This window comes from Oryctolagus cuniculus, chromosome 8 (genome assembly GCF_051225735.1).
Source record: "Oryctolagus cuniculus isolate XC-2025 breed Fujian yellow rabbit chromosome 8, ASM5122573v1, whole genome shotgun sequence".
In the NCBI taxonomy this organism is placed as follows: Eukaryota; Metazoa; Chordata; class Mammalia; order Lagomorpha; family Leporidae; genus Oryctolagus; species Oryctolagus cuniculus.
Window position 1 is genome coordinate 12193770 of NC_142874.1, and position 23960 is coordinate 12217729.

The 23960-nt window shown below is 52.0% G+C and overlaps 1 long non-coding RNA gene across 2 annotated transcripts; it reads right to left on the bottom strand.

Moving 5' to 3' along the window:
• Positions 1-1340: 1340 nt before the first annotated feature.
• On the bottom strand, positions 1341-16803 carry LOC138843418 (uncharacterized). Of its 2 annotated transcripts, none has more exons than XR_011378114.2 (3): positions 15960-16803; positions 13119-13249; positions 1341-5416 (listed from the first exon to the last, which is right to left on the bottom strand). It is a non-coding gene; the product is annotated as an uncharacterized LOC138843418 (long non-coding RNA). The 2 variants fall into 2 exon arrangements; XR_016211572.1 differs by lacking the exon at positions 1341-5416 and adding an exon at positions 10160-10477.
• Between the last annotated feature and the right edge of the window lie 7157 nt (positions 16804-23960).

Genomic DNA, 23960 nt, shown 5'->3' on the forward strand with positions numbered 1-23960 from the left:
CCGGGCTGCAGGCTGAATTTGGGAAGAGACCTGGGATGACGCATGATGACACGAGTGACCCCTGCCCTCCACCTGCTAGAATGCATTCAGTTTGGTGTGGGCAATGACCAGGCCCGTGTGACTTCTGCCCAGGTGGGGGCACTCATGAGCTCGTCACAGAGAGGCCATGGTTCTGTGCACCCTCGAGAGTACGGAAACAGAGCAGCTCCTGATGCATGTGTGCTAAGCAGGCCCACATATCGGAGCCCGGGCTTGGGAAGCCTGGGTTCAAAGCCTGGCTGGGCCACTGCCTGTGGTGACCTGAAAGACACTCTGAAGCTTAAATGTTTTACCAAATTTGTGAAAAGGAGGGAAGAGAACCCACTTGTCAGGAAAGTGTGCTGGGCTGGGCAGAACACCGTCAGGTAGGGCACCAGGTCCTCTTCCAGGAAACCCTCACAACCAGCTCGGTAAAGCAGGTGGCAAGGGACACAGAGGGAAGGAGCACCTCTGTCCAAGGAGCCCAGATGCTGCCCCTCGAATGAGACTGCTGGGTGTTGTGTCCAGCTCAGTTTTCAGTTGACCCTGCCCTTCATGATCTGGGTAGAGAGTCATCAACACATGGTCACTCAGGATAAAGGCTGGCCAATGGTCAATTATAGAGGCACGTGTGTAGCCCAAGCCCAAGCTGCAGTAGCTCTGGCCTAGGCCCCACTCAGCCTCCAGGAGGTCCCAGATGTCCCCATCTAGTGGCAAACACCTGCAGCCAGCCTCCTGGGCGCTAGAAATTCCTGGTGTTGTGACCTTTGGTTCCTTTTCACAAGCCAGCGTCACCACCGCTGATGTGACATCACACGCCTCAACTGAAGAGTAATTCCTATGTCTGCAAGAACAAAGGGTGGCGAAGATTCCTCCTGCGGTGCGTGGGGACCTCCTCTCTCAGCGGGGACTGCTAACGCACATCGGCTCTTCACGGGGAACCGCTCGCGGCACTCCGGTGGTCACAGCTGCAGCCGCGTGGCTGCTCTGGTCTGTGATGCTCCCCCTGCTCCCGCCTGGCTGGGTCACCCACCTCCCGCTTCCCTCCACTGCGCCCTGGGTATCAGATCTTCAGAGTGGATCCTGCTTCTCAAAGAACCACCTCTGCCTTGGCCATGGGGAGTTGGGCACCCCCCTAAAAAGATTCCTATGCTCACAAGAGAGAAGGCTACTGGCCAATCCCACAGGTTGGCTTAAGTAAGAACCAGGTGCGAGGGTATCATTGAACCAGCACTGGCTGAAGACATCCAAGGTCAGGAGCCAAAATCGAACCTTCTGCACTGCCCCTGCCTTACTCAGACCCAGGTGGGTGCCAGGGCGCAGCCCGAGGAAGGGGAGAGTGGGCTGTGCAAGGAGCAGGACACAAGCCGCGTGCCTGGAGGGAGTGAGAGAGACTGCCCTTCGGGAGCAGTGCTCGGCCTCGGCTGGCGTGGAACACCTGCCGTCAAGAGGCCGTGGGTTCTGCTAAGAGCATCCCCTCCAAAGGCTGTGAAGCCAAGAGCCCATTCCGGGCATCTGCCCATTGCTGTCTCGCTGAGACTGAGGCGGCGGCTGCAGAAGAAGAGCAGGAGGAAAAGAAATGAGGCCCCTCTGGCCAGCGAGAAGAAAACCAGTGAGACCCTGGAGCCAGGGGAAACTCCCTTCCTCCTGGTCCCGTCCTGGGCCTCCTCCCTCATTCAATCCCTGCAGGAAGGAGGCCTGGGCTTCTCCTGGTGCCTCCTCCAGGAAGGGATTTCTAGGCCCGATTCCCGCACAGAGCTCTTGCTGTGGGCCTGTCTGTGGGCAGCACCGTCTCCATCAGGCAGGGCTCTAGAGCCAAACCCAGGCCGTCCCCACTGCCATGGGCAGAGTCACCAAGAGAGGGGCTGAGGGGCCACCAGCGGCCCAGCTGTCCAGGTCTCCAGGAGGTGGAGGGCGAAAATCCACTGGGGACCTGCTGCAACTGTCTCTGATGGTAACTGGCCAAGCTTGGAGGGAACCTCCCTCCCAGGGCCGCACTTGTGTTACCAGTCCTGCTCTTGCCCTTGGCACACCTGCGGCAGCTGACCCACCTCTTAGCTGCCTTGCTTTGCTACTGACGGAGAGAAGCACTGAACACTAAGAACACCGAGATCCTGCTGGACACAGCCGAGGCCCAGGGCAGTACAGGAGATGCCAGAGGAGACGGCAGCACTGCTCCACCAGCCCCTCCCCCTTCCCACCTGTGGCACAGACTGCAGACTCCCTGCCAGCCCACGTGCACTGGGCAGGTTTAGGTGTTGCTACACCCAGGGCTTCCACTCGCTCTGCCTGCCCCGTCCTGTCTGTCCCTCTGCATCCCTCCTAGGGCACACACAGCAGAGGACATCACACATGCTCCCTGAGCTGCCACTCTGACAGTCCTGCCCCCCTTTCTCCTGTAGCCCCAGGCCCATTGTGGGGGTTGCACCTTCTCATTGAACGCCACACAACCACCCTCAGACTCACACCCTCTTCTTGATAAACGCCCTCCTTTAGGAAGGAACCCCACACCCCAGTGTGTGTAGACAGAGTGCCCTGTTCACCTTTTCAGTGCTATCCCACCCCCAGACCCCCCTGCCAAGTCCCGTGTTATCACTGACGAGCCCACACTTCTACACCATCGTTTCTTCTATCATAACCAATGCATCTGCTCACTGGGCCTTTCGGCATACTTTAGACCTTGGGGTCACGGACATGGACACTCACTGGGCCCCACGCCCAACTCCCCAGCTTTCTCCTAATGCTGTTGCCTTTGGCTTTCTTCCAGGCTCCAGTTGCAGCACCTACCCATTCTCCCACATGCGTGAGAGCACGGGTCAGAGACAGCTTGTGAAGCCTCCGGGTTCTTCCTGCCCACGGACCGGAATAGTTCCTACCCCTTTGGCCTAGACAATCCCCTTCAGCCCACACTTTGGACCAAGGGTGGGCAGGAGCAGAGAGCTCTCCCCCTAATGCCCACAGAAGCACAGTCCTTCCATCATAGCTCCTGCCGTTACGGTCTCCATCCTTGCAGTCGACCTGCAAACGGCCAGCCAAGCCCGCCATCTTTACCATCTCTCATTCCACAGCTATGCTCTGCTTCCCCCTGACTTCAAAGAGAACTACATCCCATTCTCTATAGTGATTCCTGGAGCTGGAAACACAGCACCCAGTGATGGCCTGGCCACAGCCCAAGTCTCCGCCCCTCTGGCTGCATGGTAAGTCCAGGGACCATCTGCAACTTCCAAGCATGCTTTTCATCAGGGAGCTTCCACTGAGCCCGCGTGTGAAGTTCCTGATGGCCACGGGAACTGCTCTCTGTGACTGGAAAGGCCAAGAGCCCCAACACAAGCAATCTGTGTAACGCTCCCTACAGTGCAGCCACCTGGTGCCTGCACAGGACGCCCAGGTGTGGGGGCTGGATGTGGCCACACTCTGCATTTCTTAGGCCGCACAATGCCTAGCCGGCTTTCTCTACTGGGACAGCAGGACTTCTCCCTTGGGAGCTGTCACCAGGGTTCCTGGCACGTGGCAGGTGTTTTATTGTTTGCCGACCTACGCCAGGGCCAGTGGTGCCTCTGGGACCCACAGCCCCTCTGAGAAGAAGGAACACTGGGGTTTGGGTTCAGCGCAGAGCCAGTTCCAGACACCACCCAGGCAGCCTAGGAACAGCCACACCTAGCGCCATCCCCGCTTCTGCTCTGGGTCATGGAACTTTTGACCCAAGTAGCCACGGTACGGCTGCAGCAGCAGGAGGGGCCAGCGCCATTCCCATGCTGGACTTCCTTCTGCTACTGCCCCATCACAGGCCGGGCTATGAAAGGGGATGGCACCACACCATGGTGGTAGACACTGTCGTGCACTTTACCACAAGTGTACCTGGGGCACACCCAGAGTGAAAACCTTCCACACACACAGACACAAACACATTGCCAAGACACAGTTCAAGAGACTGGTGTGTTTCTTTCATCACAGCCCCTGAGGACGACCTGCCTGTCCCATGACCACTGCGGTTGCAGACACCAGAGGATCCCATATATGGACCCCACTGCAGGCACCTAGGGCCCCAGTCCAGCATATGCCACTCCACAGGAGCCAACTCCAGCCCTGGGCTTGGCAGCCCTTGGGCCCCCTCTTTCTATCAGTGCCAGGAAACACATCATGCATTTTCTGGGACTACCACCACGCCTGTGATGGGAAGCCCTATGGTACCCGCCAATCATCAGCGCACCTGTCCGCAGAGCAAGCACATATCATCGCCCAGGTGGTGCCGGGGGGCAGCAGAACACGTGCTGTCACTGCAGATACTTGGGATCTCAGAGGCAGTAGCTCGGGCTCATCTGGGAAAGGCACAGAGGGTGCCATGGGGGACAGGGCCCCACATTTGTGGGGAGGAACCTCATGTCTCCCTTTCAGTAAGAGCACCAGGGGGCCACCCAGCCAAGATGTTCCCTTTGACTTTGTTGAGAAACACATGTGTTTGGAGGCTCTTGATGAGCCTCAATATCTGGACCTGTGCTATGGGCGTGGTAACAGACCCTGGGCACCCTCAACATCTGCCACAGGCTTCACAGGAGCCCCAAACCCATTCCCTTCTCCCGCCATGGCCATCGGCACATAGTGAGCACATCCCCCTCCACGGTCAGCATCCCGAGAACGGACAGAGATGCTGCACGGAGAAGAGGCTCAGCCACTGAAGTCCAACTTAACCTGCTCGCTCCCTTCTGAACCAGAGGTCAGCACCTCAAGGGGCCTGTGTGTGACGCTCACTGGGTGGGAGAGCAGAGGGGAGCCACGCACAGCCTCAGACCCCCCTCCCTGACGGTGCAGGGGACCGGGCTCTCCCCAGCGCGGGGCCGGTTTCCTGCAGTCTCCCAACTGGCAGGAGGCCCCTGCTGCTCCCAGTGCTCCCTTCCCTTACCCCCTTGACTCCTCGGCTGTGTCTTCTCAGACCGCGTCAGCAACTAAAACCTTGTCCTTCTGTCTCAGCCTCTGCTCTTGGACTCAACATGGAGGAAGACTTGGCATGGGTGAGCCATGGGGAGCTTGGTCAGACTGCGACAGTTTTCCATGTTCCAGGGAGCAGGATGTGCCGGTGACCTCCCTGCACGATGGCGCCTGCTGATGCTAAGACTCTGTGATCTGAGTGACAGGGACGACAGGCCGGGAGGAGGTGAGGTCCAGAGCGGGTGGGACAGGCCCCACCCTCCCCACATTCCTCGGGGTGTCTCTCTCAGTGCCGTGACCTCACTGGAGGCAGATCCCGAGTCCTGTGTGGTAGGACAACGTGCTTGCTGATTCTGCTTGGTACAGCATCGACTGTCCTTGTCTGTGCATTTTTGTTCCCTTGAACACAGGCCAGGCATCCTCACACATCCCTGCTTCCCCGAGATGATGGGCTGACGTCAGCTTCCTGCATCTGGAGGAACCAAGAGAGGAAGAACTCATAAGTACCTGTGATTTTGGTAAAATTTAAGTTAAAACAGAAATGATCCTGTCGCTTAAAAAAATCGGAAAAATATCTTAATTAACGGCTGGTCTGCTTTAGTCTACCCACCAAGTTTCTAACAAATCAGAAGAGTTGCACCAGGTTTATCCAACCCAAAGGTCTGCTGGGTCCTCACACGCTTCAACCACTCTGGGCCCAGTCCTGTCTAAGGCGTTTCAGAGCCCGGAGCAGTTCTCAGGCGGCTCTTCAGCTTCAAACACAGTTCAGGAGACATTCATTCATGATGACTCCACGCTCATTCAGACTCTAAGGAGCTAGATGTGAAAGACTCCCTGGGGGTCTGGTGCTGTGACGGAGTGGGTTAAACTGCCCCCTGCAATGCCCGCATCCTATGTGGGTGCTGGTTCATGTCCCGGCTGCTCCGCCTCTCATCCAGCTCTTTATTTATTTATTTATTGACAGGCAGAGTGGACAGTGAGAGAGAGAGACAGAGAGAAAGGTCTTCCTTTGCCGTTGGTTCACCCTCCAATGGCCGCCGCGGCCGGCACGCTGCAACCGGCGCACCGCGCTGATCTGATGGCAGGAGCCAGGTACTTCTCCTGGTCTCCCATGGGGTGCAGGGCCCAAGCACTTGGGCCATCCTCCACTGCACTCCCTGGCCACAGCAGAGAGCTGGCCTGGAAGAGAAGCAACTGGGACAGAATCCATCACCCCGACTGGGACTAGAACCCGGTGTGCCGGCGTTGCAAGGCGGAGGATTAGCCTAGTGAGCCACGGCGCAGGCTGCCTTTTTTTTTTTTTTTTTTTTTTTTTTTGCTTTATTAATTGCCTGGGAAAGCAGTGGAAGAAGGCCCACGTCCTTGGACCCCTGTACCCATGTGGGAAACCCAGAGGCTCCTGGCTTTAGCCTGGCCCAGTTTGTGCCATTGCAGCCATTTGGAGAGCGAACCAGTGGATAGAAGTCCGATATCTCTCTCTGTCTCTCACTCTGTAACTCTGACTGTCAAATAAATGAAATAAATCTGTAAAAAAAATTCTCCTGGCCCAGGATAATTTACAATGTAGTACATGAGACAGAAGACTGACCCACGTGACAAACAGTGGTTGGAGTTAAGATCCTTGGAGCAGGTAAGAAGGGATGATTTATCTCGGGATGAAATGTGAACTGAACCTTCAAGGAGGAGTGAATGGTCAGATAAGGGCTATTTGGACAAACCAATGGTGAAGAATGTTATACCACTGCAGTTTTAATGACCTTAGATGACTTTAAAACTTACTGTATACTGTATATAATTTAAAACTTTAAAACTATACTGTATACTGTATATAATTGAGTATCCATTCAATTACTGTTTATAACCATTGTCTATTTCCACTAAACTAGGGTCTTTCTGACTTTTACGTGTTAAAACTTCTTATTTGGTGAAGTATTAAGCCTTTTTATTGTAATGTAAATTACGTCATCTCAAAAACCAAAAAAGGGAGAGGGGAAGGGGGTGGGAGGCAGGGGAGGAGGGAGTAAGGGAGTAAGGGAATATCATCATGTTCTTACAACTGTATCTACGAATCACTGAATATGCAAAACTAATTAAAATTAAAATTTATAAAAATGTTTTTTAAAAGAAGGCTGTTCTCTGGTACAAGCCTCAGCACATGAAAGGTTGGGGAACGAAGAGCGAGAGGCAGCCAGTGGACAGCCCAGGGCTGGGCACATGGGCTGAGGGTGCCCCTGCAGGGTTCTCAAGGGCAGAGCGCCATGATGGGGCTTGTTCTTGACAATCTGGGGGTCTTCAAACATTGTAAACAAAGACAACAAGATTATCTGTAGCTTTTAGAAGCATCCCTCTGACTGTGTGACAGAGAAGAATAAGAAGGCCCAAGAGAAGAGGCCATGCAGCTAACGGGAAACTCTGCAGCGACCCAAGCAGAGACGGAACAGTGAGGCCGGGTCTACAGGAGCTGATTATGCTGGTGGTGAGCAGCACGAAGGAGGGCGAGGTGAAGTCAGTGACAGCAATGAACCCAGGCCTAACCCAGCCATCTGGCTGGGAGAGCAAACAAATCCTTCTGTCAGTTGTAAGCTCCAATTTTCTTTCCTTTCACAAACAGCTATTTGAGAGGCAGAGGCAGAGATCCCATATTTTGTTTTTTCCCCAAATGCCCACAACATCCAAGGCTGAGATAGGCTGAGGTCAAGATCCAGGACCAGGCTGGCGCCACGGCTCACTAGGCTAATCCTCCACCTCCGGCTCCGGCACACCAGGTTCTAGTCCCGGTCGGGGCGCCGGATTCTGTCCCGGTTGCTCCTCTTCCAGGCCAGCTCTCTGTTGTGGCCCAGGAGTGCAGTGGAGGATGGCCCAAGTGCTTGGGCCCTGCACCCCATGGGAGACCAGGAGAAGCACCTGGCTCCTGGCTTCGGATCAGCTCGGTGCACCGGCCGCAGCGGCCATTGGAGGGTGAACCAACGGCAAAGGAAGACCTTTCTCTCTGTCTCTCTCTCTCACTGTCTACTCTGACTGTCAAAAAATAAAAATTAAAAAAAAAAATCCAGGATCTCCATCCAGCTCTCCCACGTGGGTGGTAGTGACAACTCCCTGGGTTATCACACTGCTGCCTCCCACGGGATCCTCCCTCTGAGCGTGTGTAGGGAGTGCGCCCTTACTCCCACACTGATTCCGGACGTTGCACCCCAGAAAGATAAAAGAGCAAAATTCCACGGTGAAACGTATGAAGTTTGAGGTCATTTCTGATGGCAAGCACAGGAAGGTCTTACAGAAGATACTGACTCTTTCTCAGGGCTTTAGAGCCTGCTGCACGCACCTTCAGGATTCACTCACAATATTTTCAAAATGTCAGAGCACTCTACCACACACTGAAGACCAAGGCACGAAACCACCTCTCCAGCAGAACCAAAATACAGGTGGCAGTACCAGACGTGCCTCTTTCATTTTCCTCAGCATTCTCAAAGAAGGCACCAAAGGCGAGGGTCTTATGGTGGCCTCCAGTAAAAATTTTATTCCATTCAAGTTGGAACGTTGTGAAATAAAAAGAAGCAGTAACTATTCAGAAGAGAATATTATTTGTATTGGTGATAGCCCTGGTTTAAGAACTCCACGATGAATGAGAGCTAAACAGCCTCAAACAAAACTCCAGAGTTGGGAAGACTGCCAACTAGTAACATGCAGGATTACAGAAATAGGAGGGGGGCCGGTGCCACGGCTCACTAGGCTAATCCTTCGCCTGCGGTGCCGGCACACCGGGTTCTAGTCCCAGTAGGGGTGCTGGATTCTGTCCCGGTTGCCCCTCTTCCAGGCCAGCTCTCTGCTGTGGCCCAGGAAAGCAGTGGAGGATGGCCCAAGTGCTTGGGCCCTGCACCCCATGGGATACCAGGAGAAGCACCTGGCTCCTGGCTTCAGATCGGCACAGCGCCAGCCGTGGCGGCCATTTGGAGAGTGAACCAACGGAAGGAAGACCTTTCTCTCTGTCTCTCTCTCTGTCTATACTCTACCTGTCAAATAAAAAAAAATAAGAAATAGAAGGACTTCATGTGTACTTTCAAAGAAAAGAAAAAATTATTGAAGCTGAGCATGCACAGTGAATTTTTTCTAAACTTTGCCCATGACTCTTGTAGCCAGCTAAGAGGCAGAGTCTGGAAACAGAGCCTGGAATGACCAGGGGCTCTTTTCACAGAAGGAAGCCATCAGGATCCCCTATACCGTCTCCCCCAGAACACCTCCACATATAAACTACAAAGCCAATCAAACACTGTCTCGGCCCTGTGGACTTGATTACCAAGCCTTGTGCAGAGGCACCTTGCAGCTACTGACGCCAGCCTTTGGAAGCAGATTCCTACCAAGGCACAGAGGAAGGATGGAGAACTGTGTGCTTCAGGGTTCTGTTCCCAGGAACACCCAGATGCCCTTATGCGTCAGCCAACCAGAAGCTGCGGCCTAGTCCCTCCCTTGCCTGCCTTCTTTGGATTAGTCCAGAAGACACTGATGGAAAGAAAGAAAAGTTACTAGGGAGAGGATGCAAGATTACTGAATGGAGAGGACCTGCACGCACCTCCAACACAGACAAAAGCAAAAACAAAAACCAAAAGGCAGAATAACAAAGGAAAGATCACGCTTCCAGGAGATCCACTGAGGCTAAACTTGAGTAAACGAGTGCCAGGAACTGAAAATAACAGAGTCTGAGAAAGCCGGCGTAGAGAGAGGAACAAAGAACAGCACAGCGCCAACCCTGGCTCCCTAGCAGGTGACTTGGCCTTGCCTGGAAGACCTCAGTGACTCCCATCATCTCTACAGAGCACTGCTGACAAGAACCAAGATACAGAACGACTTGGGTGTCTATCATCAGATGAACGAATAAAGAAATATGTTAAATATACACAATGGGATACTACTACTATTTGTATACTGAAATAAAAGAAATTCTGTCATTTGCAGCAAAAGTGTAAATGAAACAAGACAAACAGAAAGACAAATACTCCATATTCTCCCTCATATGTGGGAGCTTAAGAAAACTTCAATGTGAACACAGAAATATAATTACTAGAGGTGAACACGGATAAGAAGGGGATAAAGGGAGTTTTGATAACAGGTGCCACATCAGAGTTAGATCAAAGGAATAAGATCCTAGTGGGTAACAGGGCACAATGGGCTGATGACAGTTCACAATGACCTAGTATATATTTTATGAACAAACAGAAGAAAGGAGTTCTGAGTCTCCCATCATAAAGTCATGTCAAAGGGGGGATGGGGGTAGGAATTTGTCACAGTGGCAAAGCTGGCACTTGGGATGCCCACATCCCATAATGGGGTGTCAGGTCTGAGGCCTGCCTACTTCGCTTTCCATCCATCTTCCTGTGAAAGCATACCATGGGAGGCAGAGACGAAGACTTAAGTATGCGGGTCCCTGTAACCACACGGAAAAACTGGATTGCATTCCGGCCTCCTGGCTTTGACCTGGACCAGCCCGACCACTGCAGGCATTTGCAGAGCGAATCAGCAGGTGGAAGCAATCTCTTTCCTTCAAATAAAATAAGTAAAAAGTTGTTTTTAGCACTCTGGCCTCACAATCAGCCCTTAAGGCATGCGGATCTGGCTGAAATGCCCATGAGAGTATTTCAGGCATGGAAAGCCAAGACACTCTGGGGGAAAAAAAAAACCTAAATGAAAGATCTCCACGAGTGAGATCCCAGTGGAAAGAACGGGTCATCAAAGAAGGAGGTACCTTTCTCTGAAGGGAGGAGAGAACTTCCACTTTGACCATGGCCTTGTCTAAATATGATCAGAGTCAGTGAACTCAGGGGGCTTCCATAGCCTTGGCAGCTCATGACAAGAGCCTAGGGTGATTACTGATGCCATAAACAAGAGTGTCAATTTGTTAAGTCAACAACAGGAGTCACTGTGCACTTACTCCTCATGTAGGATCTTTGTCCTTAGTGTGCTGTACATTGAGATTTAATGCTATAACTAGTACTCAAACAGTATTTTTCACTTTATGTTTCTGTGTGGGAGCAAACTGTTGAAATCTTTACTTAATGTATGCTAAACTGATCTTCTGTATATAAAGAGAATCGAAAATGAATCTTGATGTGAATGGAAGGGGAGAGGGAGTGGATAAGGGGAGGGTTGCGGGTTGGAGGGACGTTATGGGGGGGGAAGCCATTGTAATCCATATTCTGTACTTTGGAAATTTATATTCATTAAATAAACGTTGAAAAAAAAGTTGTTTTAAATGGAGATGTTAATTACCCTGATTTGATCAGTATACACTTTATGCATGTATTGAAGTGTCATCATGCAGCCCATAAATGTGTACAATTATTAATATGTTTTCATTTATAAGGAAGAAATGTATAAAACAGTGGAAAATCATTAGAAGTGGCGTCAAGCACTGGCCCAACTGAGCAGGGTGGACTCTGGGTTCCGTCATGGCTGTGTATGTATAAGGTGATGACAAGTGATATGTGCACAATGTATACATGTATGCAACGCTAATACCTTCACATCTCATTTCTACAGCTAACCACTGCACAGCCAACAGCACATTAAGGCAATGCCAAGAGATGAACAGAGGTAGTTCCTGTCCTCAAGAATTTGTCGTTTAGGAGGGCACAGAGGGCATTAGCCAGGCGCTAGTGCCACCTAAGCATGAGGACTGAAGCCCACCCAATCACTGAGTCCATTTCTTATTTGTAAATATCACAGCCTGATTGGACTGTCTAGAAAAGAGCCTATCTGTTTCTCATTTCCGATGCAAGGGGTAAGCTTCTAGAAGTTCACAATTTTAGTTTACTAAGCAGCCAGAAGTTCAGGTGATTATCTGGCACTTAGACAACTTGCTTGACATGAAGATAGAGTTGCAAACCTCACAAAATTGGGAAAACTCTTCAGAATTACAGTACTTCCTGCTATTGGCTGGAAGTCCTACAGGAATGTTCTCCTTTAAAACACACTCACAGTATGCTTCCCACTTAATCCCTTAGTGCTAGTCAGGTGAGCTGGAGGAAAACACGGGTCTAGCCTTCATCTGCTTTGGATCTTGAAGTCAGCTATTCCTGCACTGTCTCTGTTGTCTCGTCCTCTAGAAAATGGAGGACACTCCAGACGTAGAGCTGGGGAGCAGCTACACCGTTCATGTGGAACTGTCTTCAGTCAGAACGCCAGTGACATCCAAACCATTACCGCACAGAATTCAGATACCATGAGTGTGAGCCTAGTGCAGCAGCAAGCATTTGGTGAGCCCCTGGGAACCAGCATTTGGTGCACCAGTGGGGACACCCACATCCCGTACTGGAATGCCTGGGCTCAAGTCCTCCTTTCATTCCCAGTTCTAGTTTCCTGCAGACAAACAGCAGGTAACTGCTCCGTACTGGGTTCTGTAGCACCCATGTGGGAGACCCAGATACAGTTTCAGCCTCCTGGCTTCAACCTGGCTGTTGTAGGCATTTGGGGGGTCAATCAGTAGGTGGAAAATCTCTCTCTAAATAAATACATAAGAAACAAATAATGAAAAGTTCTACATATACATGTTAGGACTGGGATTACTGTCCACTGGTTAGTACACTAAGAAGCCAGTATCAATATCACACTACTTGGGTTTGATACCTCCAGCTCCTGAATCCAGGTTCCTACTAATGCAGAACCCTGGGAAGCAGCCGGGATGGTTAAAGTAACTGGGCTTATGCCAGCCTCATGGGAGATCTGGATTGACTTCACACAGACACAGCCATTATGGGAATTTGAGGCGTGAACCAGTGTATGAGACCCTGCCTCTCAAATAAGTTACTGCATCAGCCAAATTTAATTTGGTGTACAAATACTTAGCTATCCACACATTGTTTTCATAACACAAACTTCAAATCAACACTTTGGAGACCCTTCATATTTGGAATCATCTGCGATAATTTTGTAAATATAAATAAGGGAAAAAGGGTCTAAATAACTATGACATTCCCAAGGGAACATAATTATGTTGTGATAGATTGGGAACGTGCTCCAGATCTCCTCCTTCCCACTCCAACGTTCTTTCATGGGTTCCAAACAGAGACAAACAAAAAACGCAATTCTTCCATCCGAGGCAACTGAGCTTAGCAAGTCTGAAATTGACACACGGAGTAAGAAGCAGCATCTAGGAAACTGTGAAGTCCAAGTTAGACACCTACCAGGTATAAAGATGATGATTCTGTGGAATGAGTATAACTGATCATTGCGGGGGTGTGTGGACTGCACTTCCCAGCAGGAGGGCAGATTCTTGTTTCTTGGCCCCTTGGAAGTTCCACTCCAGTGTACAATACTGAAACAACATTTGGACAAAATCACATTTTATTCTGCATGCTCTTGTGAGTCCATGAAATGTTCTATGTATCAATTAAATAACCACTTATCTTGATTTTTCTTTTCTACTTGATTCTGCCCAAACCTCTAACAGAGTTTGGAAAGAGACAGACAGGAGGCTGCAGAAGTGAAATAAGCTCCTTCCACATGAAAATTAAGACCCGAAACCTCTTGGTAGTTGGACGCATTCAGAACAACTGTCTTCATCTTGCCGAACAGTAAAGCTGAGGAACCCCTAATGACCCAATTTCCCTTAGCTGTTTAGGTAAGGATGGTTTTCCACTCTGAAATTCTTCCGAGTGTCAGAGAAAGGCAGCCTGGCTGAGCACACCATGGCCAGCTTGCCCCCTTCAGTGAGCTGAGGCCTACTCTCTCCAGGAGAAATGACCATGGACAGCGACACTAACTATTCCTTTTGCCTTGTGTGACCCAGATCACTTCTTCCCATCTTTAAAACAGACACAGCATACTTGGGTCTCTACAGTGTGTGCTGTTGGAAGCTCAGAGAATCTCTGTTGGCTACCATGATCTTACCGGTAAGTTATGGGTTCCTGGGAAGGGTGTGATCATTTCACATCTACAGCTAAACCATGGTGTACCTTGAGCACATTCAACTCACTGTGAGATACTGATCATCGTACCTGCTATCCCTACCTCGAGGGGCTCCTGTAGAGCATCAAATAAATTAATCAAGGTGCACATGCATGCACCAGTTTCAATATTTGTACTGACTGAAAAAGAATTCTGTGGAATGTCATAAAATTCTTAACTGTTGTGGGCACTTGCGAAGTGAACTAGCTGATGAACTAGCTCTGTCTCTTATCTTTCTAGCTCTGTATCTATTGCTCTGTTTCTCAAATAAACTAGAAAAATATAACATGGTTTTGGAAAAGCACTTCTTCACACAGAGTTATAAATGACTATCAGGTAAAGTTGATATAGCAACAAATGCAAAGCATTTTTATAGTGCTTTAGACTTCATAAAGCATTTTCATTATCTATTTCATCTTCAAATCATCTTCATGGGATAGGTATCATTTCCCCATCAGAGATTAATATATCCTGATCTGCACTGATTTCTAAAGAGAAGCTGAACTTTTTTTTTTTTTCTTGGTGAGGAAGGTGCCATTAGCTCCTTAGATGTATTCAAAAGGTGAGATGACAAATGGGACTTCTTCCAAAATAAATTATCTTTGAAGTGGAGCGAGGACCTGTAGGCCTCCACAGGGTCTTTCCAGGAGAAATGGAGGCAGAGCAGACCATGGGGAGGCACTGTCTGTAGCACAAAAGGGCTTCACCCCCATCTTATAAGAGGTGTCTGCACCTGCTGCCTGGGGCCCTGGGAGTGGCTGAAGACCAGCACTGAGAGAAGTGTAATTCTTGTGAGTTACAGCTGTCCATGCTAGAGTTGGATTCTTCCCATGGGAATTCTCGACAATCAAGAGACTTTTCAGTTCACGATGTCAGACCAGGAACACATGTCTCTGTGTTCCTCTTGGAATCATAATCAAATACAAGTGTAAAGTACCAAACTTAGTAGACTGATAAAAGCCAAGAGTTTGTGGGAGCCATCAGCCACAGAAAGGTTTTGACAGATTTTTGGGAAACGAAAAGTAGGCTGCATGGGCGATGGATAAAATAATCAGGCCAAGACAAACCTAAGAGGGAACCGCACAAAACCTGTGTGCCTTTGCTGAGCTCTGGTTAGAGCACAGGGAAGTGGGCGAAAGAAGTGCTGATTCCAAGATGCTGAGTTATTCTAGGGTGGAGTCTTCATGTGAAGAGCCGCGTGGATGACCTCTGTATGACTACAGTGGATTGCCGGTCGTCAAGACAAGAAACGGGGACCGACTGAGAGGTTTCCCCCACTGCGCGTCTCTGTGGATATTCTCACCACCACAGCTCCAGGCAGTGCTGGCCATTTGCCTCGTCCCTTTGCATGACTGCAGGTCAGTGCATCATAAATCATCACATTAAGTAATCTCCCCTGGCAGCTATAAAGCATTATTGTTCAAATATAATTAACAACTATTATATTTTGAAACTATTTTGCTTCAACTATCTTCATTTGTTTAACTACTTTTTCTTTTTGGTAAAAAAATAATGGAAAGAACATGACTGCAATTATTTATTAAAGATCTGGCATGCGATTATTATTTTTCAGAGCTCCTACAGGAAACAGTTTTCTAAAATTTAAACTAGCTTAATTTCTTTCAAAGAAGCAAGCAAGATTACATTCTATGTTGCTTTCTGCCTAAATGTCATCAAGGAATTATGTTTAAATGCCACAAGTATATATCAGCTCTGCTCCTGGAGAGGTTAGAATTATAGGAGCTAATTTCTTCTCTAAACACACAGAATTTGGGTGTGAGCAAAACTTCAAATTTGTTGGGGATGGAAGTCCAAGTGGCTCATACACTATAGAAGCTTTCTTATGAGCAGAGGGCTAAAGTCAATTTAGTAACACATGAATTATGCCTAGTGCCACTGTACATCGACTATTTAAAATTTTTAAGAATTTATATTAATCTCTATCATTCTTGGTTCAGGACCCTCTGCATGTCATATTTCTGATACACAACAGCCCCCAGAGACAGAAAAACACTCAGATGAAACAAAACAACAAAAAAAATTCAAGTACAAAAAGCGATGTGCAGAATTTTTCTTACCAGGCCGAGAACTTTTCTGAACTTTCTTACCAGGCTAAAGCTTCCAGTTCCCAGACAGTACTTGCTTCCCTGGCTCTGAAAACCAAGCGTGCACCTGCTCTCTTGGGCGCTGGGACATCTAGGGCGACCCTGAGGGCCAGCAGCAGGCAGACTTGAGAGGGCCCGGCTGGCAGGGTCACGGTGACCGAGCTGTGCGGCTCTCACTGTGCACCACTAACTTGCACGTAAACGATGTCTGCTTTCCAGACGCATCCTCCCGAGACCAGCGTAACCGCGTCTTATCCACATGGAATCATCCGTTCTTTCAAGATAACCGCATCCCCAAATGCGGCCACGACCAGTAGGGGCTGCAGGCTCCATCAGGGAGGCCGACGGGGCTGATGGGGGCCCTGCACCTGCTGAGATGGAGCCCAGCGTGGGCCGCGGCTGCCCAGGCCCACGCCAAGGGACCGAGCCTCGGCGGGGGTGGTGCAGGTGCCCAGGGAGCCGCGCCGGGTGCTCAGGACCCAGGACCACGGCGGGGGTACCTGGTGACCGCGGCAGCGCAGCTCGGCCGCACCCGGAGCCCGCGGCGGCGTGCAGGGCCCAGCAGCACCTGTGCCTCGGCCTCCCTGCGGCTCCCGGCCCCAACAGCAGGGGCAGGCACCTGCTCCGGGCGGCACCGGCCAGCGCAGCCCCCGCGTGCCCCGCCAGGCAGCGGGCTCGGCCCTGCCTGACCCCGGACACGGCCACGACGCACGGGCCCGGGACCCACCCAGGGACCCGGCCGAGCCCAGGAGCCCGCAGGGCCGCAGCGGCTCCGTCCCCAGGGCCCCGCCAGGGCCAACGTCCGCCGCCGTCCGTTGCTGCTTACGGACGCCCGTTGCCGCCAGGCCCGGCTCGCGCCGGCTCGCGGGCGCCCCACGTGGTCGCCGGCGCGCAGCGGGAGGGGCCGGGGCCGGCCTGCAGCTCCTCTGCGGGGCGGCGCGCACCGCCGGCTCCGTACACTCTACTCTGCTCTCTCGGGAGCGCGGGGCCGGGCCCTGGCTGCGGGATCCTGGCCGCTGTCGCCCGGCCCGCCGCAGGCCGCTGCCGCTCTGCGGGCTCCTCCGCTCCCGGCCCTTTCGGGCGCACGGAAAAGCGGGGGCGCTCTAGGGGCACCTGCCAGACGTCGCACCCCGACTCAGGCCCACAGGTGCGAGGGTCAGGGTTGCACACACAGCGCTGTCACCTCCTCCGGGGCCCGGCCGGCGCCCCAGGACCACGGCGGAAGGAGAGGAAGAGCGAAGCGGGAGAGGACTCGCGGCTCAGCCACGGGCGAGCAGCAGCGTGGACCTGGGGGGCACCAGCCTGGACCTGGAAGCCGAGGGCGACCCGCTGCCTCCCGGGGAGGCGCCGCCCCGACCTCCGACGACCTGGAGTGAGTAGGCCCGGGGCCTTGGCTGAGCGTCTGCTCAGGACTGCGCTGTCCGGGCGCCCGCAGCCCTGTGCAAGGCCCCCAGCAGGCCTCCAGACTCATCGAGCCGCGGGCCAAGGACGTGCTGGGCGGACAAGGAGATGCGGAGGCAGCCATCAGCAGTCCTCTGCCCGCACCGCGCCCCAGGTTCTGTTCTGAGATGGCGGCGAGCGGCCCCAGCTCCCAGACTGGCCTGCATTGCTATGGGAGGAGACGTGGGCACCGTGGAGAGCATCACCCAGGGTCCCAGGAACCCGAGACCCCCTCAGTAAAATGGAAGTCCTGGAGGATAGAGCAGGCGGCACGGTGGCTCTGTGCCTCTCTCCCCACCCCTTCCTCTCCCCGGCTGGGGCAGAGACTGCAGACTGCCTGACCCGGCCCTTGGGTGCTGCGCGGGTCCCAGCTGCTGCTGCCACCCAAGCCGGCCAGATCTGTCTGCCCCTGCGCATCCCTCCACGCCCAGTGTCAGTGAGACCCCTGACTAATCCTCTGGCTGCCCCCGACTCCCCTTCCTCGTTATGTCCCAGACAATGTTCAGGCTCCTCCGTCAGTCAGAGTCAGAGTCCAAGGCGCTGTCCACCAGCTGGTCACCTTCCTCTCCACAGTGCAGCAGGACGTGAGCCCAGTGGATGGGAGGTGGGCCCGCCATGTCTCCAGCCCAGGGGCCTGGCAGCCTGCCCAGCCTCCACACCCTGCACCCCCTGGTACAGAAAGCTCCCTCAATGGCCCAGGGGCCTCCCACCAGGGTGACGGGTGTCTATGGGGCCAGCAGCCCTCTGGACCAGTGAGGCTGGGATTCAGTGTGCTTCCAAGTTCCAGTTTAGAGCAGAGCACTTTGGGACAGGGACACCCAGTCCCACTCCACCGCCACCCTGGGTTGGGGACCTCGGGACCCACCTGGCCACGGCATCCTTCCTGTGTAGGGGCTCAACTTCCAGTGCTCGCCACATTCCAGATCCACTGTGTGACCTGAAACACAGGCCATCCCATGCCCGCAGACCTCTGGGCTCCTGCTGCCCACCCCAGCACCTGGGACAGACGTGGACAGAAACACCTGCCCCTGGAGAGGCCAGATCTTTGCCAAGAAAGATGTCTTAGGGACATGTCTGTGTCCACCTCCCACCCCAGCACCTGGGACTCACTTGGCCATAGCACAGCCACTTGTAAACACCACCACTGTGCCTGAGCTGGGACACACTAGAGTACTTGCCACCTCACATGCACCTGGGGTCCACCTGCCCAGAACTCAGGGAGGGGGACTGTGGGAGGACGTGACGCCATACCCATGAAGCACCTTGGGCTCCCACTTCCTCTGAGTGCGCTTACATGCACCTGGGGCCCACCTGCCCAGAACTGAGGGAGGGGGACTGTGGGAGGACATGACGCCATACCCATGAAGCACCTTGGGCTCCCACTTCCTATGGGTGCCTCTGAGACCTATCTAGACAGAAAAATCCATCACATGCAGGGGACCCAACACCCGGGACAGGAAGCATGTGGTGGGTCGCCTGTCCTCCACCACCTCCCATTCTAGCAGTCACAGAGCTGGAAAACACCAGTACCATCCCCGATTTGGACACATTGGTACTCCACACCCAGCCTCTGACCTGGAGCCCACCTCCCCAGAACACTGGAGTACCACGTAGAGAACACCCTTCCTCTGGGTAAAGGCCTTGTGCCCCCCCCCCAGTCATAGGTGGTGCATTTGCTGGAAACACCACCAGCCCTGTGATGGGAGGCCCTGGTGATCCCACCTCCCATCAGAGCACCCAGGACACCCCTGGAGCTGAAAACTCTGTTGTTGTCACGGAAGACAGCACCATCATGCTGTGGCTGGAAATACTCCTGCTTGGACACAGGCCGCTGGGCTCACCTAGCAAAGCGAAGTGGAGCTGTGCAGGACAGCACCGTGCACGTGCAGGGAGAAAGCTCCATGTCCCCTTCAGGCAGCGCACCCCAGTGGTCCACCCGGTCAGGCTGTTACTGCTCAGCTTGGAGCCACCAGCACTGTTGATAAACACATGTGTTTGGAAGCTCCTGCTTACAGCAACAGTGTGTGTGCTATGGGCGCAGGGAACAGCTGCTGGGGCATGCTCAAACCTGCCCCGGCGTTCAAAGGGTTCATTAACCCACTGTTTCTTCTATGGTGGATCTCAAGAAATAGGGTGCTAATCTCCTGCTACAAATGCCACCGTCCCCACAACACACGCACGTATGGACTGTGATTGTTTTAATAGGAATGGCCTTGGGCCTTTTAACTAAAAGTGAACCTCTTTTCCTGTAGAAGCCAGAGGTTCAGAACCTCAAAGGTTATGTATATCTGTGTGTGTGTGTTGCAGAGGATCTCAATGAGAACTACCTTGTGTGTGTGCCACAGTCTCCTGTGGAGAGAAGAGGATAGCCACATGGACCCCTGCCCTTACCTCCCTGATAGCACGGATAGAATGGCTGACCCCAGCATGGGCCAGTTTCCTGTTCATGGACCTCCCAGGAGGCCCATTGCTGCTCACAAGTGCTTCCACCCCCTAATCCGTTCTGTGCCCTTGCCTTGTGTTTCTCAGACCCCGTCATAAATAGAAAAACCTTGCTCTTGTTCCTCAGCTCCATTGTTCATCTTGTCTCTGACTCGGCTATGCTGGAAGACTTGACATGGTAAGATGTGATGAGCCTGGTCAGATTCTGGGACAATTTTCTGTGTCCCACAGGGATGTGCTTGTGACCTCCCTTCATGTTGTCTAGAGACTCTGACAACTCTGTGATCTGAGTGACAAGGACCACAGGCCAGCAAGAAATGCTGTTCAGAGAAGGAAGGACAGGGTCCTTCTTAACCCCTTCCCTCTGTCCTCAGGGGAGGACAGACCCTGCATTGTGTGTGTGTTAGGATGGAACAATTTATGATTTCATTTATTGTGATAGCCGGCAGTGGGGACCAGAGAGATCGTCTATCCACTGATTCACTTCTTTTTTTTTTTACAGGCAGAGTGGACAGTGAGAGAGAGAGAGACAGAGAGAAAGGTCTTCCTTTGCTGTTGGTTCACCCTCCCAATGGCCACCGCGGCCGGCGCGCTGCAGCCGGCGCACCACGCTGATCCGATGGCAGGAGCCAGGTGCTTCTCCTGGTCTCTCATGGGGTGCAGGGCCCAAGTACTTGGGCCATCCTCCACTGCACTCCCTGGCCACAGCAGAGAGCTGGCCTGGAAGAGGGGCAACCGGGACAGAATCCGGCGCCCCAACCGGGACTAGAACCGGTATGCCGGCGCTGCAAGGCAGAGGATTAGCCTAGTGAGCTGCGGCGCCGGTCATGATTCACTTTCAAAATGGCCACAATGGCCAGGCCTGAGCCAGGCTGGAGCCTTGAGCTCCATCTGGGTCTTCCACAAAGGTAACAGGAACCCAGGTCCTCAGACCATCATCCACAGCTTCCCCAGAAGCAGCAGGCTGGATCAGAAACAGGGCAGGCAGGACTCAGATTAGCTCTTCAATATGGGATGCCGGGCTTACAAGGTACCACATAATTCTCGTACCAACACTGGCCCTATTTTTGTCTTTCTGTGTCTAGCTACTTTACTTAGCATAATATCCTCAAGACAAATGGAGTTCCAGCCTCCAGCCTGGCCCAGGCCTGGTCACTGTGGCCATTTAGAGAGTGAATCAGTGGATAGAAAATCTCCCTGCCCCTTCCCACCCCCCCACCCCCCCCCACCCCCCCAGCCCCGTCTCTCTCTGTCACAATAAATAAATCCTTAAAAAGAAAGTAACAACAACAAACAATGCTAGTAATTTGGACAGGATACTTTGTATTTCACTCATCATAAGTTTCTCCTAATTCAGAAAACACTCTCTTTTCTCAAAAGATACTCAGGCGTGACTGAGCTCCAGCTTTGACTTCATGGATATTTACCCAAACTCAGCCTTGCTTCTTCTGCACTCGATTCCTTTGTTTTGAAACCATTTTAACCAACTCTTGGGACAACAAGGACATAGGAAAGGTAGGAAACCACGGACAAAAACCTCAAGAGAGATGACTGCTGTTTCCCATTTCTGTTTTCATATGTCTACAGAAGCGTGGTCGGCTCAGAGAGAAGTGGGAAGTCTGAGTACACAGATCCTCATTCCTCTAGGGAAGAGCAGGGACAGGGATTCAGGGAGGACTATGGTTTCCAACTGAAGCTTACACAGATGTGGATGTGGTAAAGGCTGCCAGGGTAAAATCCCACACACAGTGATATCAGGGCCTGACCTGACTTTGTTAGAGAGCACGGCTTCCACAAGGGAGAACAGTGTCTCCTGACCCCTGACCGTGAGTCCCATGCCATGTCAGACGTTACTCAGCCGAGCATGCCTTCCTGTTGGATGGAGCAGGACAGCAGTGCTGAGCCTTGAGAGCCTCTGAGCAGAGGCTGGGGCCTGGCATCTGTCCTCTGAGGAGCACGGATGGGAACGCTGGCCTCAGAGTCTGTGCCCTCCGTGGGCAGAGGCTTCGTGGCTAGAACACCAGGGGTAGATCCCACGATGCACTCTTTCTTTGAGATTTTCAAAGAAGGAAAAATGGAAAATATTTGTTCACCTTTAAAATTAATAAAAGGGGGGTTGGCACTGTGGTCTAGAAGGTAAAGCCTCTGCCTGCAGTGCCGGCATCCCATTTGGGTGCTGGTTCGAGTCCCAGCTGCTCCACTTCTGAGCCAGCTCCCAGCTAATGCGCCTGGGAATGCAGTGGAAGATGGTCCAAATCCCTGAGCTCTTGAACCCTGGTTCAGGGCTCCTGGCTCCTGGTTACTGGCTCTAGCTTGGCCCAGCCCTGGCCATTGTGGCCATTTGGGGAGTGAAGCAGCAAATGAAAGCTCGTTCTCGTGCTCTCGCTCTCTGTCTTTCTCTCCTTCTCTCTCTGTATTTCTGCCTTTCAAATAAATAAATGTATCTTTTTTTTTTTTTTTTGACAGGCAGAATGGACAGTGAGAGAGACAGAGAGAAAGGTCTTTTCCGTTGGTTCACCCCTCAATGGCCGCTGCGGCCGGCACACTGTGGCCGGTGCACCGCACTGATCTGAAGCCAGGAGCCAGGTGCTTCTCCTGGTCTCCCATGCGGGTGCAGGGCCCAAGCACTTGGGCCATCCTCCACTGCACTCCCGGGCCACAGCAGAGAGCTGGCCTGGAAGAGGGGCAACTGGGACAGAACCGGCGCCCCGACCGGGACTAGAACCCGGTGTGCCAATGCCACAGGTGGAGGATTAGCCTATTGAGCCGTGGCACCGGACAATAAATGTATCTTTAAAAATTTAATAAAAGATTGGGGCCTGCACCATGGCTCATTTGGTTAATCCTCCGCCTGCAGTGCCAGCATCCCATGTGGGCGCCGGGTTCTGGTCATGGTTGCTCCTCTTCCAGTCCAGCTCTCTGCTATGGCCCGGGAAGGCAGTGGAGGATGGCCCAAGTGCTTGGTCCCTGCACCTGCATGGGAGACCAGGAGGAGGCACCTGGCTCCTGGCTTTGGATCAGCACAGTGCACCGGCCTTGGCGGCCATTTTGGGGGTGAACCAACGGAGGGAGGACCTTTCTCTCTGTCTCTCTCTCTCTCTCACTTTCTAACTCTGCCCATCAAAAAAATTAATAAAAGGAACAATTTTCTGTTATTTAAAATGAAGAGACACATGATTCTTGGATGATAAATGAGAGAAGTGAGTCCCAGTCCCTCATTCTTTTTTCTTTTCTATTTTTCTCAGCAGCAAAGCAGAACAAGAGGAGAAGGAAATTATGTAATGTGTGAGAGTGTCCACACATGACTAAAACAACTAAAATCTTATTCTAATATTTAAAATGGCAACAAAATATTACTATGAGTTGAACCATATTAAACTTACAAGTTCTCATCAAAATTAAAAAAAAAAGAAAAAAAAAAAAAAAACAGAACCCCAATCCTCTTGAAATGACAGGAACAGAAAATCCTGTGAGCTAAACCCGGTCTAGTAGCAAAGACAAACTGAGTCTGTCTTTTTGGCAGAGATAGAACCCTCACCAGAAGCAGCAAAGCTCACAATGAGCTGTTCCAAAGGTTTCAGTCCTCTACCAAAATCAGATTGGGCTTTCAGTCCAGGAGAACTTACCCTGAAACCCAGCATGCCTCAGGAGATGGGAGAAGCAAAGGGGTCCAGATGATGACCACATGCCATGTCAACCAGGACTAGGACATGGAGGAAGCTCATTCTGCATCCTGGAGAACATGCCAAGAATGCTGACTCAGAAAAAAATCAACCCACGCATGGGCAAAGAAGAGTAAGATTTTGGGGAGGAAGTGGGGAGTTTTAGGTTTGCAAGCCAGGAGACACAAAATTCAATCAACTTCAAAAATGTCCTCCAAGTTGTTAGAAAATGATATCTGGTTTTATAGCCTAAACTGCAAGATGGGTTGTTAACTACATCTTCTGTTTGTCAGGAATAATGATTTGTACAGCAAAGTAGGGAATTGGACACAGTCTCTGGAAGCATGGGGAATGTGTTCACAAACTGTTGCCAAGATCAGTGAATTTCATTCCAGGAAGAGTTTAGCTTGGTTTAGAAGGTCTGCACCAA